Source organism: Schistocerca piceifrons, chromosome 8, assembly GCF_021461385.2.
Source record: "Schistocerca piceifrons isolate TAMUIC-IGC-003096 chromosome 8, iqSchPice1.1, whole genome shotgun sequence".
Classification (NCBI taxonomy): Eukaryota; Metazoa; Arthropoda; class Insecta; order Orthoptera; family Acrididae; genus Schistocerca; species Schistocerca piceifrons.
Window position 1 is genome coordinate 172,637,883 of NC_060145.1, and position 18,437 is coordinate 172,656,319.

Genomic DNA, 18,437 nt, shown 5'->3' on the forward strand with positions numbered 1-18,437 from the left:
GCAGCAGAGTTTTGGGGACATGGTTTCCTCAGAGTACCGCCCTTATGGGCATCCTGAAGGCTCTGGTGTTTAAGCCTAAGGATGTCCTACCAATCTGCAACAATTTTCACACTCCACTGCTTATATCAAAAGAGAATTAACTAAGTTGCTGAAACTTTGTTATCGAACACCTGTCTTTGTGTATCTCTATTATGCTTTGATATGTCTTTAATCAACAGTTGGTATTACTGTTTTCATAGTGTTTTAGGCAGTTTTCTTGTTTCTACCATTGGCTATTCTGTCCAGCACTGAAATAAGTTTGCAAATTCAGTGCAGAATGCACTGATGCCACCAGTATCTCATTGGTCCAGGAAATGAAAATATTTCAGCTGCTCCAAAAGCATTTACATGTTTAGATACTGTCTTGTGTTGATTTGAATCTCAAAATGAAAGTGACCAGAATCAGATATCTTTTTGCAAAAAATATGTGACTTAGCTGCTTGTGAGTGACTGGGCTTGCTTTGACAGGCCATACATTTCTACTGGACATGCCAAATGTATACATATATTTCATTAAATAGGCTATATTACACAACTCCTATTGCACTTGCTTTTGTAATAACAAAAGAGATTCTTTTTTGTTATAAATATATGTACTTTTTGTTGGTAAATTGGTAAATACAAGTGTACAGTTCGATTATGAGAATAAACTGGTGTTCCAAACACTCATGCCCTCAAATGGCTCAGATAATCAATGCTCTACTGTGAGATTTTCACTCTGCAGTGAAGTGTGCGCTTATATGAAACTTCCAGGCAGGTTAAAACTGTGTGCCGGACCGAGACTCGAACCTGGGACCTTTGCCTTTTGCGGGCAATTGCTCTACCATCTGAGCTACCCGAGCCCAACTCATGCCCCGTCCTCACAGCTTTACTTCTGCCAATACCTCGTCTCCTACTTTCCAAACTCCACAGAAGCTCTCCTGCAAAACTTGCACTCCTTAAAACTGTTTTAATCTGCCAGGAAGTTTCATACAGCACACACTCCACTGCAGAGTGAAAATCTCATTCTGGAAACATCCCCCAGGCTGTGGCTAAGCCGTGTCTCTGCAATATCCGTTCTTCCAGGAGTGCTAGTTCTGCAAGGTTCGCAGGAGAGCTTCTGTGAAGTTTGGAAAGTAGGAGACGAGGTACTGGCGGAAGTAAAGCTGTGAGGATGGGGTGTGAGTTGTGCTTGGTTAGCTCAGATGGTAGAGCACTTGCCTGCGAAAGGCAAAGGTCCTGCGTTTGAGTCTTGGTCCGGCACACAGTTTTAATCTGCCAGGAAGTTTCAATGCTCTACTGTATTTGTTTATTGATTGTTTTGCTGTCCATATACCAGTTTTCAGAGTGTACTAATTGTACTTCTCAAACCAGTTAAAGATAAATGCACACACTGAGATAAAGAGTAAAGATCAGAAATTATTCTTTTTTGTTAAAAAACTTAATAGTTACATATGCTAAGGAGTCATTACAAACTAAAATCTCCTATTGAATAACAGCATTTTTCATTAATACACACTACAGTTTCTTTCAAGATTACATTTAAAATTGTTCCTATTTTGTGTTGACAATGGTCTGCAGCCTTTATATTACTTGTAATTAGCTGAAAGTTTTCTCTTCCCCATGTACTGTAATTACGTACGTTACGGTTCATTATATTATGTTTCGGACTTATTTTCACAAACATCGTTGCCTGCAGGATGTGTGTTGAGTAGATGGGAAGTGTTTTATATTTCATGACAATTTCTCTGCAAGTCTTTCTCTCTCTCCCCCCCCCCCCCTCTCCTCCCCCCCTGCCCTCCCCCTCTCATTTACTTTAGCTACCACTCTCACTGCCTTTTCTGAAGTCTAAAAAAGCCTCTCTGTATAGGCTGCTGGTGCTCCATCTCAAAACCATAATGTAGATTTGGATTTATCAAACCGATATGTATTTGCCTCGAGGTACCATGGTCGAGGAAGGCTCTTTTCAGTAAGTACGTATTTGTACAGACTTCCTTACAAATATGATCTATATGCTCTTTCCATGACAGCTGTCCATCCACAATAACACCCAAAAACTTGAGTTTATTTGTAGAGCTAACAAGGAACACCTCAAGTGTGAGGTTGCAAAAGGCAAATGTCGTTCACAGCACTCGAAGGCCTACATATTGCCTACTAAGAAACCACAATATTGGCTACTAATGGCAACAGGAGGCAGGACTGTAGGTATCCAATGGTGAGCACAGCATGAGGCTACAGAGTATAGTTGAACTGCTTAGTCTACGAATAACTCACAACTGTGCTACAGTGCTAGTGGTGTTGATACAAAGCAGAGCAATGCCAATGATGCACAAAACAAACATTCCATTATATCAACAACAGTTGCCAAAGTTGGCATTTCATCAGAAAGGAACTCAAGAAATCTCTCAGAGTGAGAAAGAAGTGGCAGGTGAAATATTAGCATTTATGAAAGATGTGTCAGTGGAATGTGTGGTGCCATATACACCTGACAATGTTCATAAGGAGAACATCTACATCTACATGATTACTCTGCAATTCACATTTAAGTGCTTGGCAGAGGGTTCATCGAACCACAATCATACTACCTCTCTACCATTCCACTCCCAAACAGCGCGCGGGAAAAACGAACAACTAAACCTTTCTGCTCAAGCTCTGATTTCTCTTATTTTATTTTGATGATCATTCCTACCTAGGTAGGTTGGGCTCAACAAAATATTTTCGCATTCGGAAGAGAAAGTTGGTGAGTGAAATTTCATAAATAGATCTCGCCGCGACGAAAAACGTCTTTGCTTTAATGACTTCCATCCCAACTCGCGTATCATATCTGCCACACTCTCTCCCCTATTACGTGATAATACAAAACGAGCTGCCCTTTTTTGCACCCTCTCGATGTCCTCTGTCAATCCCATCTGGTAAGGATCCCACACCGTGCAGCAATATTCTAACACAGGACGAACGAGTGTAGTGTAAGCTGTCTCTTTAGTGGACTTGTTGCATCTTCCAAGTGTCCTGCCAATGAAACGCAACCTTTGGCTCGCCTTCCCCACAATATTATCTATGTGGTCTTTGCAACTGAAGTTGTTCGTAATTCTAACACCCAGGTACTTAGTTGAATTGACAGCCTTGAGAATTGTACTATTTATCGAGTAATCGAATTCCAACGGATTTCTTTTGGAACTCATGTGGATCACCTCACACTTTTCGTTATTTAGCATCAACTGCCACCTGCCACACCATACAGCAATCTTTTCTAAATCGCTTTGCAACTGATACTGATCTTCGGATGACCTTACTAGATGGTAAATTACAGCATCATCTGCGAACAACCTAAGAGAACTGCTCAGATTGTCACCCAGGTCATTTATATAGATCAGGAACAGCAGAGGTCCCAGGAGGTTTCCCTGGGGAACACCTGATATCACTTCAGTTTTACTCGATGATTTGCCGTCTATTTCTACAAACTGCGACCTTCCTGACAGGAAATCACGAATCCAGTCGCACAACTGAGACGATACTCCATAGGCCCGCAGCTTGATTAGAAGTCGCTTGTGAGGAATGGTGTCAAAAGCTTTCCGGAAATCTAGAAATACGGAATCAACTTGAGATCCCCTGTTGATAGCGGCCATTACTTCGTGCGAATAAAGAGCTAGTTGCGTTGCACAAGAACAATGTTATCTGAAACCATGCTGATTACGTATCAATAGATCGTTCCCTTCGAGGTGATTCATAATGTTTGAATACAGTATATGCTCCAAACCCTACTGCAAACCAACGTCAATGATATAGGTCTGTAGTTCGATGGATTACTCCTACTACCCTTCTTAAACACTGGTGCGACCTGCGCAATTTTCCAATCTGTAGGTACAGATTTATCACTGAGTGAGCGGTTGTATATGATTGCTAAGTAGGGAGCTATTGTATCAGCGTAATCTGAAAGGAACCTAATCGGTACACAATCTGGACCTGAAGACTTGCCCATATCAAGCGATTTGAGTTGCTTCACAACCCCTAAGGTATCTACTTCTAAGAAACTCATGCTACCAGCTGTTCGTGTTTCAAATTCTGGAATATTCCATTCGTCTTCCCTGGAGAAGGAATTTCGGAAAACTGCGTTCAATAACTCCGCTTTAGCCGCACAGTCGTCGGTAACAGTACCATCGGCACTGCGCAGCGAAGGTATTGAAGACGATACATGCTTAACAAGCAAAAGTGGTTTGAAACATGTTATCAAGCCATATAAATCATCATCTTTGCTGGATAGGGAGCTACCAATCCTGTCTCCAATGAAGGACAATCCTTGTCCAAGGAACGGGTACTAAATATAATTACGTACATGGAAGATCATCTGCAGCTGGGGCAGCTTCTGAGGTAGCGCCACTGTGCCGTGGCACCACTTGTGTGAAAAAGAGAGAGAGAGAAATCTATGTGAATTGCGCATAAAACATTGTTTTGCCATGCCTGCTCTCATGTTAGTTTTCTGAACCTTGGAGTCAACTGCAGATTGGCACTGTCTGCCCTCACAAGCACTGTGTGAAAGGCTCGGCCATCAGTTTCTACATGCTTCTTATGGCAGAGGTGGAGTCACAGCTGCTTTGACTTAGAGCTTTGTGTTCCTCCTGCCAGAGAGCAGTTAAGTGCAGAAGCTACAGAAGCACGATCTTCTACCGTATCGAACGACCATGTTGGAAGACATTGGGGAGCTGAAACTTCTTGTTATCCAGTGTTACAATCTTTCTGCAAATTAATGCCAATGCATTTGTAAATGCAAATTAATGCTTAATTAAATCAAATACAGAAATAATACACTTAAAGATAACTATAAATAGCTACTTATAATTTGAATACAATTATGCCCTTAGATTCTGAAACTAAGAGGCATTATTTCAATATTTGTATACTTCACAACAGCAAAGCTATTGGCACAGAACAAAAAAACCAATGTATTTACCATCTATTGAGAATCTATTTTCCAAACAACAGTGTAGTATTTCTGTTTATACTCATTGTGTTCGTTTAATAACTCACTTATTTTGTTCATTTTGCTACTTTCACAGTTAACTGAATTTTCGCTTACAGATAACAATGTGCACACAACCATACTGTTTCAGTTATCAGACATCACAATAACTACAATGTGTTCATACAGAACTGTATTAAAAATGCTATTTAGCGATAAGACCCTATATCTACACTAGCAAACAAAAAATTGATGCCGTACATTCAATTCAGAAATTTACCAAAAGAGCAACTGGAAGAAAATAATACTGTTTTTTTTGTTTTCCTTGTGTGTTATTTTGGGGAAATGTTTAGTGGTGTAAGACCAAAACAACTGATATTGGGTATATATGGTCTACAATGAAAGCACATGAAATGTCAAAGAGACACATAAATAATGCACTAAGTCTTTCATTTCTAGGCAAAACCAATATTCAGCGAAATTAAATTCACAATATAGACAAACAATTGACAGCCACAACAAATGTGTAGAAAAGGATATATACTTAATTTAATTGTAAACTGTATTTGGTTCTGTGATGCTTTGCAACTGGCTCTCAGGGGCCACGACGAATCTGCTGCCTTTCAAAATAAGGTTTTTTTTTTGTGAGCTAATTCAGTTCAGTGCAGAACTGGATAAAGATCTTCAAGTCCATCTCTGTCAAGTATCAGTGTTCAAAGGCATTTCTAAAACTGTTCAGAACGAACTACTGCAATGCATGTTCGACGAAGTGTACCATGAAAGAAAATGTGAGAATTATGTTGCAATAATCGTGACTGAAGAAACAGGTGTGACTTTCAAATTTCAATTGGTTATTGTTTTATGTTATGTTGTCGAGGGAGCTTTGTTAATCCATAAAGTCAGAATGCTCATATTATATCTGAGAGAATTATGAGTGAAACTGAATCATTAATTGATGATGATTGAGCAAAACTAGTAGACGAGTGGCAAATCGAATTGGGTTCAGAAATTAATGAAAGACAAATACCCTAATGCAAACTACATCCATTGTTATGAGCACCAGTTCAACGTACTTATGTCTATGGCAGCCTGTGTTAATCGCAAAGGCCACATCTTTTTTGTACATCTTTCATGTATTTCTTCTTTCTTTTCTAACTCACCACTGAGATCAAAAGTGTTGCACGGCATTACTCAAAAAAGCTTTTCCCATAGAGTGTGTCACAAGATAGAATTACCACTCGCGAGTAGTAAAACAAGTTTATGAAAACAAGGAAGATCTTATTACTGCTATGGAAGTCACTGAAAAAAGTGAGAGCACAAAATTAGCTTCTACCATTGAGGGAGCTGATTCATACAAACACAGACTGCAAGAAAACGAATTCATTTTCTGGCTATCACATTTCTATAAGATAACGCCTCATGCAGACATACTTTTTAATCAGTTTCAGAAGAAGATAACTGAACTGACCAAAGCAAAACAAGGCATCCAGAACTTTGAAGCAGTGATGGCACGGACTCCATCATTAACAAGTTAATTTTGAAAATGATGAAGCAATGCCTGCCAAGAAGCCACAGAGTCTTAATATGTATGGGGGGGGGGGGGGGGGGGGGGGGAAGAGAGAGAGATGCTTTGGAAGTGTGTGATGCCATCCTATCTGTAATAAAATTGCGTTTTAAGTTTACTGGACACCTCACTGCAGCCAACTTATTTGATGTAAACCAGTCTGACAAATACGTCAAAAATTTTCCAGACAAGTACCTTGAAAGTACAGACACTTATACATTTATGGAAAAAAGAAAGTTGAAGGGTGAGCTTCAAGTCTTCTCTGCTAGGCCCGAGTTGAGGGCAGTTTCTGGCACAGTTCTGTTTCTTTTGCTGATTTTAAAGAATGAGCTCTGTAATAATTTTGAGGAGACAAAGTTTTGAAACTGCTAATCACAATGTCTATCTCGACATCAGAAGCTGAGCGGTGCTTTCCAATGCTCAAGAGAATAAGACGTTTCAACAAAGCACCATGAAAGAAGAATGACTTGAGTGCTGTAGGGACGCAATCCTGTAAAATGTCATTCGTGTGTAAGACTGAATATTTCACTTCAAGAGTGATAGACTTGTCAACAAGAAGGAGTGACAAATAGATTTCCAAAATCATTCCTACTAATTGTTTTGAAGCTGTCTTCCCAAAGTCATGGAGTTGCTGCTTTTAGTGAGTACAATGCTTTTAGTTTTAAATGTTGGTAATTTGATTAAATTTGCTTCCCGAAGTCCAGATTACAAGTTCAAATAATTTATGTACACTCTATTATTTCTCATACTGGCACTCATCTTGATTGGACACTTTTCTGGCAGTCGGCTAAGAACTTAAACAAACAAGGAGTTCTGGCTGTCCAAGGTAGAAGAGCAGTGTGGGGGGACAAGCCACACCTACCTCCCACAGGGCTGGCAGCCTACGTCTGTGTTCTGTGCTCCTGGGAAGGCAGAACTGACATAATAATGGACATATGGATCGCTGATTCTATCTGGTGTTGTGAGAGTCGAATTCGAACTCTGTGACAGAGCAAGACTGCTCTCTGCACTCATTTCAAAATAAGGAAAGGAAAACCAACAAGCACAACTCAGAGCAAAGAGGAGTACACAAACCATTCAGTAACGACTAGAGCACAATTGTTAGCTGAGACTGGCATTGTCGTTAGCATGGTAGTTCAGGCCCGACCTCCACCGGTATTCTTATGCAACCATACATCAAAACACCCCCGACTTACAATTGTCACATAAAAGCGTCCGCACATACCCTTCCCTATATGTTTTATTTGATATAATATCTTATTAAATATATGAATTATTGACAAAATTTCATAATACATTCAATACCACCAAATGAAGTTTTTTTGGCCCTGCCAATGGACTGCCTCAGTGGCTTAAACTAATTAAAAAAACCGAATAAATCCGCAGCAATGACCGTGTAGTGCATATGAAAACTATGGATTTTCAAGAGATGCACTTGTTACAAAAACTGATGTTTGCACATTTCAAGGACGCCTGATTCAATTTACAGCATGTGCATGATAGTGACCTACTATGTTATGCACATGAAATTGTGCACAACTTAAATTACAGAGATTTCAAGGGAAGCAATAGACGAAAAAGACAAAAAAAACTTCGAACAAAGCATCGATTTGACAATGCACAACAAACTGCAGAATAGGCCCAAAAATTTGTAGATGAGATAAACAAACTTACCTCATCATTAAGTAAGGAATTTGTTTCCAACTCCAACTAATCGGGATTTGAAGAGCAAACAAATATGAAAGGAACCATGGGAATCTGAGATACCAAGAGAGCTGCAATCAAGATAAACTAACATCAATGTCTTAATGCAATCATATAAAATTATGCCGACCATTACTCTGGATGGTAAATTGGTTGAAAAGTTACTTATTGTGCTGCAAGACGTTGGAGGTGCTCTGTCCCTATGATTCCTTCTTGCAAAGCCAGTAGGGAATATTTACGTTACAACAAGTAAGATGGGAAAATAGGCATAAGAGAACTACAACTATTGCGTGAGCACTGCTTTTGGCTAATAGCTGGTCAAACTAATTGCTTTTGTCTGGCTCCTGTTCTGCTTATAAATATCACACTCCTTTAGCACAAACTATTCCTCCCGAAAAGTGACACTGCAATTCATACCACCTGGAACCGCTGGACAAATTCAGCCTTTGGACTTTTCTTCAATACCTACAAAACATATTATCATTCTATCTGCTGTTACACCTTAAAGGATAGGCAATTTCATGCTAACACCGAAAACAATCAATTCCAGACACCAGTTTCTCAGAACCCCGCAGGTGGGAACTAGCACTGCATGTCCTTGGTTCTCACCACCCATTTGGCCTTAATTTATGTTAATTTCTTCTGTCTCAGCTTTTCTTCACTGTAACTACTATTTGCTTCACTCCATTTTAGTTTTCTACATCTTTCATCTTTCATTTGTTTCCCATCTATTTTTAACTGCCCTCTTCCCACCTCTGTTACTTACAATGCACTTAGCTTTCCACTCTTATTAACTTGTTGCACGATGTTTTAGTAGTAATCTCTGTCTTGCGTATTGACCTGTCTTCCACCTTTAAGCTCTCAGTTCTCATCAACCCATTACACCAGCATGATTCTACATGCATTCTCATAAGAGTGGATACCTAGCTGAACATCCTGCATGGTTTGTAATTCTCAAGGAGTTCACCTTTGATCTCGATGGAGTGAACCTTTGTGATCAGTGGCGTGCCATTTTTCATTCAGTGTTCATGCAAGATAATTGTTTGTTTAGAACATTTCTTGAATGTCAGCAATGTCCATTTGTGAAGTTTGGTTTAAGGGTTGGGATGATGACAGTATCTCTCTACTGCAAAGGGAAAATGCCTTCTAGCCAAATATGAGTTGAGATCTTGAGTATGTTGGCCCACTGACTATGAATCCAATCAAGGCAAGGGTCTGCATAATGAGGCACGTCTAAAGTCTGAAGCAGTTACTAATCAGAAAAAGGTTTATTATATAACTCAGGGTTACAGGAAGGGGGGAAGCTATCCTGTCTTTTGTATGTCTGAAAGGTAGCCAATCAAGATAAGGGCAATGACACTGTGACACAGTGAGTAATCACGTGTTCAGCCAGAATCAATGCATGGAGAGAAGTATCACCATGAAACAGAACAGTTTTTGAACTCTGGTGGCCAAGTAGACTATGGAGCTTAGCCCACACCTGGAATGAAGACGCATACACCACCTACGATGAGATGATGTGTCCCCAGCATTCTTTCTTCCTGCATTTAATTACGTAGTGAGCCATTTTACAGAGCCGCCTAAAAGTAATGCGGAAGGTCTATGAATGATATCACTTGAGACATTTCACATTTCTGGGCTTTTTGATGGTCCTGAATAGGTAAACAGCTGTCACAATGCCTTTGGTCAACAATGCTACCACCAGTGGACAGGGTCCGCAAAAAGGGGAATAACAGTTCCAGCAGCATGGGTTATTTCATCATAGATGTCTCCAACATCTCATTGATACAATCTTATGGAGTGAAGACACAGGTGATGGCAAAGACATAAAGCTGACAGTTGGCCCTTCAGAGAGCCCAATGAGGCAATGGACCGATTGAGCAGTGACAAAGAGGTGGCAGGATCACTGAAAAATGATCACTGTCACGAAGATGGTCGTATACTGATGATTGTAGTGAAGCCACAAGACTGGGAGAAGAGGTGCTAAGGTCAAATGCTGAAAAGATGCCATTGGCAGCACTCAAATGGGTAGGGTATCATTACTGAGAAGAAACAGATTAAAATCAGAAAGAAGTTGGTCAATCACGAAGCTCCTACCAGATGACACACTACTCCCCCACAGGGAATGGTGTGCACTGAAATCTCCAAGGAGCAGAAAGGGGGGACGGGGTTGTTGGAGTAAGGTGTCAATCTTATCAAGCAGGCAACACTAGGACACACTCTCTGAATCACCATCACCCATTGGCTGTTTTTGGGTCTATAGATTCCCAAGGAGAGGGTTCCCTAAAGGGAGCCTTGTCACTGGTAGATGCCTGATGTGAATGTTACCTCTCCAGCCACATATTCACCCTGAAAATGATGCTGTAGGAAACTCAAGGGGGGTGTGAATATCTCTCCTGTGGGCTAATTTTCTTTTGCATCTACCAGTAGGCAGCTTTGTGGGGATGGAGGTATGAATGATTTCCTGGCCACAGTACTGGCAAAATTCAATACCAGTAATAAGGGATATAAGCTTTTCTGGGCTTCAAGACATGAGAGGTGATCAACGGTCTTGAGTCCCTACAATTAACACTCCTCAATTAAGGTAGCATACTTAGAAGATGGAGAGGACGATCATAAAAACAGAAAAAATATGGTGGTTACTTACATGAGTTTTCATGAAGTGGCTCATCAGTTGCCACAAATTTGGTTGTTGTGTAACAGGAAGACATATACCCGAAATATTGGAAATATGGTATATATGTAACACCTGAGAATGAGTACTAATGATGAATGGAGAAAAAGCCACATGATGCGAACATCTACAAGTGTTTACTTATGTATGCTCCTTCTTTATTAATTAATATCAAATTTTGACATGTACTTAGTTCCTAGATTGGAATGCGGAGGATGAATAGAGTTGGTAACAAATCCAAATAGTCATGACAAATGATTCAGTGGGATAGTGCAGTTATTTTGTCTCTGGTTGGTATACATGTACAACCAAACAAGTTCTTTATTTCTAATCCCAATGAGCTGGCTAAAACAAACTACAAGAAACATGGTACATCCATTATCATGCTCTTATCCCCATGGACTAAACAGTATAATCAATCTCACCCCAAAACAAATGTAACATTGGTATTTTATTTTTCTCTTATGCTCAGTTAATGTAAGTTATTTCATGGATTTTCCATAATGGCAGTAAGCACTGCATTCCACATGCCAATTTTATACTAGCAATAAACACAGTGTCTTGAAAACTTATCTAAAGAGCTATTAAAAGCTAAAAGTGAATTACAGAAATAATTTATGGAAAAACATCTGAAACTGTTTCTTCCAGTTCATAAATGAGAGGTTTTACCCTGGTGCAGGGTAATCCAAAAAGAATACCACAACTTTGAAAATCTGTATTTAATCAAAGAAAGATGAGGGTGTGGTGTCACCGCCAGACACCACAATTGCTAGGTGGTAGCCCTTAAATTGGCCGCGGCCCGTTAGTATACGTCGGACCCGCGTGTCGCCACTGTCAGTGATTGCAGACCGAGCGCCACCACCCGGCAGGTCTAGTCTAGAGAGACTCACTAGCACTCGCCCCAGTTGTACAGCCGACTTTGCTAGCGATGCTTCACTGACTACATATGCTCTCATTTGCAGAGACGACAATTTAGCGTAGCCTTCGGCTACGGCATTTGCTACGACCTAGCAAGGCGCCATATTAATGTTGTAGTTGGCAGAAGAGCCAACACCATGTTAGGAATGGAGGCCGAAATGCACGCGTTTTAGCTCACGCAGGCTGGCATGAGGAGGGAAGAACTATACTGACGTGAGGTCTGGAACATGCAAAGGAATTAGAATTCAGAAATCGGACGTAATTAGTTTCATACTTAACTTTAATCCATTAATGATGAACGTCGCTTTCGATGGTACATGATTCACAATATTATCTGTTCAGAATAGTAACTGAATATGGCACCTTGCTAGGTCATAGCAAATGCCGTAGCTGAAGGCTACGCTAAACTGTCGTCTATGCAAATGAGAGCATATGTAGTTAGTGAACCATCGCTAGCAAAGTCGGCTGTACAACTGGGGCGAGTGCTAGTGAGTCTCTCTAGACTAGACCTGCCGGGTGGCGGCGCTTGGTCTGCAATCACTGATAGTGGCGACACGCGGGTCCGACGTATACTAACGGCCCGCGGCCGATTTAAAGGCTACTACCTAGCAAGTGCGGTGTCTGGCGGTGACACCACAGAGGGAATCTTGGATAACTAATCAGTGGTGAGAGTATTTACTAAAGATCTTTTTCAGTAGAAAATGAGTTCGTAAATGTTCACTATGACGACCTGCAGACACTCGAGCGACTTCAACCCGATGCTTGAACATGTTCCACACTCTCTGTAGCATCTCCAGGATAACAGTCCAGATATCTCCAGTTATTCCTTCTTTTAGTTCCACAGTGTTAGCTGGTAGAGGTGGTCGAAACATCATATCTTTAACATAACCCACAGAAAAATAATTCACAGCGGCTGAGATCAGAAGTTTTTGGAGGCCAGTTATGAAGTGCTCTGTCACAAGCTGCCTGGCGGATGATCTATTGCTGTGGGTACCTTTCATTCAAATAGGCATATACAGGTAAGTGCCAATGGGGTGGTGCACCATCTTTCTGGAATATGAATTTATCTGCTTGTTCTTCGAGTTGAGAGAACAGCCAATTCTGCAACATTTCCAGATATGTTTGCCCGGTTACAATTGTACCTTCAAAGATAAAAGGACAAAAAATTTCACTGGCTGAAATGGCACAGAAAAAATTCACCTTAGGTGAATCACCTTCAATCAAGCTGACTTGTTTCCCACAGATTCTCAGGGCCCCACATATGGACATTGTGCTGACTGACTTTCCCTACTGTGTGAAATGTTGCTTCACCACTAAACATTAGCTTCGAAATGCACTGGTTATTTGTGTCCATTTGCTCAAGAACAAACTCACAAAACTCAATTCTTTTCACCATTTTAGCTTCAGAAAGGACTTGAAACAATTGTAGACAATAAGGTTTCAATACTAACCTTTTCCTTAGGATTCTCCAAATGGTCGACTTTGAGCAAATGCTTCCTGAATGCAGCCAACATTTTCATCATTCGTGCGTGGCCATTTGGAACTTTTCCCGTAGCACAAACACCATTTCTTTGTGAACTGTTTATACCAATGTACAATACAGCACCTATCCAGAAGGCTGAACATTATATTTGATTTGAAATTCACACTGAACAACTGCCGTTGCTTCCCTTCTGCCATACTCAATAACACAAAAAGCTTCTTGTTGAGCCATCTTTGTACTGACAAAAGAAATAAGGTTATGTGGCCAACAGCACTCCTAGTGACCAAATGAGCAACCAAATGAAACTTCAGAGCTTCCTTCAACCAATGACAGAAAGAGAGTAGCTCTCCTTTTCTTCTTTGTAGAGTTCTCGATTTTCAAAGTTGTGGTATTCTTTTTGAATCACACTGTACAACAAAGTATTTAATAATTTAAAGAAGATATAGATACAATATAAATTTATGCCACCAGAAGATAAGGGTGTAATCTTTAACTGTGTTGTACAGTTGTGGTGGAATACATTACTCATCTAGAAATACATGTTTCACCTCTTCTTCACAATTAGATAAAATATGATCATGCATAAAATGTTATATACAGGGTGTACATAAAGTCTGGGAACACTTTCAATTATTTATGGCACAAGAACTAAACAGTGTACAGATGTCATACATATTGCATTTTGAAGAGAAACTCTGAAAGTTTTTTTCCAAACATTCAATATGCGAACCATGAGTGACAGCAATACAATAATCGAATTCTTGCCATACCCATCCCAGCATGGCATCATCAACTGTGGCAGTCGCTTTCCATATTCTCTCCCGGAGCTCTACTACATCACGTGGTACAGGCGGTACATACACCAGATCTTTAATGTGTCCCCACAAAAAAAAGAGTCATACGGAAAGAGATCTGGTGATTGGGGAGGCCATTTCACGAAACACTGGTGATTGGGGAGGCCATTTCACGAAACAGCTGTCACCTTCTGTAGCACGGCCGATCCATCGATGCAGCAGATCCCTTTTCAGGTACCCATGAACTTCACAATGAAAAGGGGGTGGAGACTCATCCTGCTGAAAGATGAACAGAGAGTATGATTGCATTTGAGGCATCAACCATTGCTGCAATATGTCCAAGTGGGAATATCCAGTGACAGCACTCTTGGCGAAGAAGAATGGCCTCTACAGTTTTTGATGTGATAAGGCACAATAAACGTTATTGTTAGGGAATCATGCTCAAATTCAATGCATTCGTGTGGAGTGGATGCTTTGTACCCCAGATTCGACAATTATGCCTGTTCACTTTCCCATTAGTGTGAAAAGTGGCTTCGTCACTAAAAATTAAGCAATCAACAATGCCATCCTCATCCTCATTCAATTGTTGCAACTGTGAACAAAACTCAAAACACTCGTCTTTGTCGTTGTCATTGAGCTTCTGCACTAGCTCCAATTTGAATGGTTTCACAGACAGCTTCTGTCTCAGGCCTTTCCACACAGCCATTGGAGCCATTTTGAGTTCACAGGATGCATGACGCACCAATTTCTTTGGACTCCTTATGAATGTCACTCGTACACACTCCACATTCACTTCACTCACACTGGGATGTCCACTTCTGTTTGCCGGGAACATGCAACCCGTCATAACGAATTTGTTGTGCCAGTGGTAAATGACCTTCCTTGTTGGTGGCTTCTCACTGTACTTTGTTCTAAACATCTGTTGAACAGCTGTAGCACACTTGTTTTTGTCAAACTCCAACACACAGAAAGCTTGCTCCGCACCTGAATTTGCTTTGTTTGTGACTAGCACTGACTATCGGCAAATTACCAATCTACTCTGTGGCTGTATACATAAAAAAAAACTTTCAGGGTTTCTCTTCAAAATGACATATGTATGATATCTGTACAATGTTTGGTACTTAAGCAATAAATATTTGAAAGTGTTCCCAGACTTTATGTACATCCTGTACTTGGTTCTTCCAACAGTGCATGAGTTGGTTTGATGATTGTACAGCGTTGAAACAAAACATGTGAACACAGAACATCACCAAGGAGTGACAGCGATTGAGGTGTCCACCTGTTGGGAAGTGGTTGCCTATGCTTTGGCATCATGGCTTGGCGGTGTTCTGAAAGGCAGGGGACAAGAGGTGCTGCCTACAATTATAATGCCCAGAAACAGTTGAAAGAAGCTGAAGAGAAATGTCATTACTTTCTCTTCTGGTCTGTAGTGGGATTCACCTCAGAGATGCTATCCTGATAAGATATCTGTGCACCCAATGTTGTAAGGTTATTCAAAAAGCATTTATGTCATTTTGTAGCGAGATGGCATAGATGTGAGCTCTCTTATGGCCCCTGATCCTCTGCAGATGGAAAAGAAGTCACATGGTACAAGGACAGGCATTGCAGAGTACATCGACAATTTCAAGAAACTATGAGAAGATGACTGTAAGGAAAAATGCAGGTAAACGTTATCACGAAAAGCATTAGTGCGACAGACTGTTAGTGAAGTTGTTGACACAGTTACAACTCTTAAATGAGCCATAACATTTCACAGTATGATTAAAATCGTTTATGTATAGTCCTGGATGTCACTGTTTTCTAAAATCTGTAATTGAGTGCATAGCGAACTGAATCTTCCTGTCATTTGTAACTCGAACCTGATCAATTCTAGTGTGAAAAAACTGTTCGAGACATTGAAATACATTGATGAGCCAAAATATTATGATCGTACCTACATCAATACCCTACAAGCCACATGATAGCATGTGGCAGCTCTAATTTTCTCATTGTGGCCATTTCGTAAAATATATGTAGTAGGAAGTAATGTGTTGTCCAACTCTTCTTGGAATGTACTCTCTCAGAATTCAACAGTAAACGACTACACAACGCGCAATGCCTCTGTGATAACCTCTGCTGCTCGAGTTTGTTGAGCTTCAATGGATCACTCTCGCACTTTCTACGTGCCCCTGTGATGAAACACTTTGCCCTTTGTTAGATCTTCTCTATCTCTTCTATTACTTCTACCAGTTCAGGGTCCCAGAGTGATGAGCAATACTCAAGAATCGGTTGAACAAACATTTTGTAAGCCATTTCTTTTGTGGATGAGTTACATTGCCTTGGTATTCTTTCTATGAATCTCAGTCTAGCATATGCTTTTTCTACTTTTCCTACTACTTTTTTTATTTGGTCACTCCATTTTACATTTCTCTGGATGGTTACTCCTAGGTTCAATGTTAGGTTCAAAACACAAATTCGCTGAGATTTTACAAAATTCCTGAAATTCTTTGAGATTTCCACAATTTTTCCGCGTGAAATTTAATTCCCCGATAATTCCAGAAGAATCGCCACCCCACTATTACATTTTCTCGGGGTACCCCCGAAATTACCTTCATATCTGTCAATTTTGTTCCACCTGCTCAGCAGCACATATTGGGATGCAATACAGCAGCAATTCTGCATGTTATGGATTTGGCGAGATTTCTGGAGGTACAATATTACTGGAGATCTACACATAGGTCATGAAAATCCTTTAAATTACAAACTGGTGGTTTGTGAGTGTGGAGATTATGACCAATAGCATCCTACAGGTGTTCTGTCAGGATCATCTCGGAAAAATTTGATGCTGAAGACATCAACACGAGTTCACTAGAGTGCTCATCAAACCAATGTAACATGATTCCGTGCTAGTGACATGGACAGTTATCTATCACCAATGGGAAAGATATCAAGTCCAGAATAATGTTCACATAGTCTACAGCTGTCACAGTGCTTTCAGTTACTACTACATGTCCCATAGAAGCCCAGGTGAATGCCCCCCCATATCATAATACTGTCCCCACTGGCCTGCATCTATCGCCCAGTACTTGCTTTGTGCAGCTGTTCACTGGGATGACAATGCATCTGGACACAATTATCAACCATTTGTAACAAAGAATGTGATCCATCAGACCAGGTGACATTTCCACTTATCTACAGTCCAATCTTGATGATCTCATGACTGCAATCATAACTGAGTATGTCATCGGGTGAGCACGACAATACGTACAGGGTGCCTGTTGGGGTGCCCCATGTTCCACAATGTGCACTGAACCGTGTGTTCAGAAACATTTTACTCTGTCATCAGGTCCGCCATATACCACCACTTGTCCTGCTTTACAGAGAGGGCAAACTCCTCGTTCCTCATTCTGTGAGGAGACATGGGTGGCCAATACCTTGCTGCCTACTCTACATCACATGTATACTCTGCAAACCACCATGAAGTGCATGGTGTAGGATGTGTCCCATTGTACCAGTTATTAGGGTTGCTTCCCATGCCATTCACGTATGAAGCATGGGAAGAACAATTGTCTGGATGCCGCCGTGCTTGCCGTAATTATTCTAATCTTGTCCTCATGATCCCTATGTGAGCAATTTATAGGGGGCTGCAGCAGATTCCTAGAGTCATTATTTAAAGCCGGTTCTTGAAACTTCTTGTAGAATTTCTTGGGACAGAGTACATCTGAGGCTGTCAGTTCAGTGTCTTCAATATCTCTCAGACACTCTCCGACAGATCAAACAAACCTGTGACCATTTGTGCTGCCCTTCTCTGTAGACGTTCAATCCCATTACTCCTACATGGTAAGGGTCACACACAGTTGAGCAATATTCTAGAACTGGCCACACAAGTGATCTGTAAGCAATCCCCTTTGTAGACTGACTGCACTTCCCCAGTATTCTACAACTAACCGAAGTCTACCACCTTCTTTACCCACTACTGAGCCTATGTGATCATTACATTTCACATACCTACAGAGTGTTACACCCAGATACTCATGGTTTTTCTGTCTATCAACAACTTTTCAGAGGAGCTACCAACAACAGCAGGCAAACAACCACCCACCTTCACTATTTGCATCCTCAAGTGCTGGGCAGTAACAATCTGCTCTTTGTCAAATTTGCTTATGTCAGTGGATTCCCCACCCATCCCCATATCTTACGTAGAATGATTCTCCATTCGTCTATGTGCTGCTTATGTACTTTCCCTAGTGTATCACACACTGGCAGCATTAAGACGTGGCATTCAGTCTTGCTTAGGGCTGTGGTGTTTTGGATTATCAGAGTATGTGTACAGAAGTAGCATTTGA

At 40.7% G+C, this 18,437-nt stretch overlaps 2 protein-coding genes across 2 annotated transcripts in view; one reads left to right on the forward strand and one right to left on the reverse strand.

Moving 5' to 3' along the window:
* LOC124711118 (zinc finger protein with KRAB and SCAN domains 7-like) overlaps positions 1–18,437 on the forward strand; it is a 171,270-nt gene that overhangs the window by 141,631 nt on the left and 11,202 nt on the right. The window lies entirely within an intron of this gene.
* LOC124711119 (nuclear speckle splicing regulatory protein 1) overlaps positions 1–18,437 on the reverse strand; it is a 63,238-nt gene that overhangs the window by 1,632 nt on the left and 43,169 nt on the right. The window lies entirely within an intron of this gene.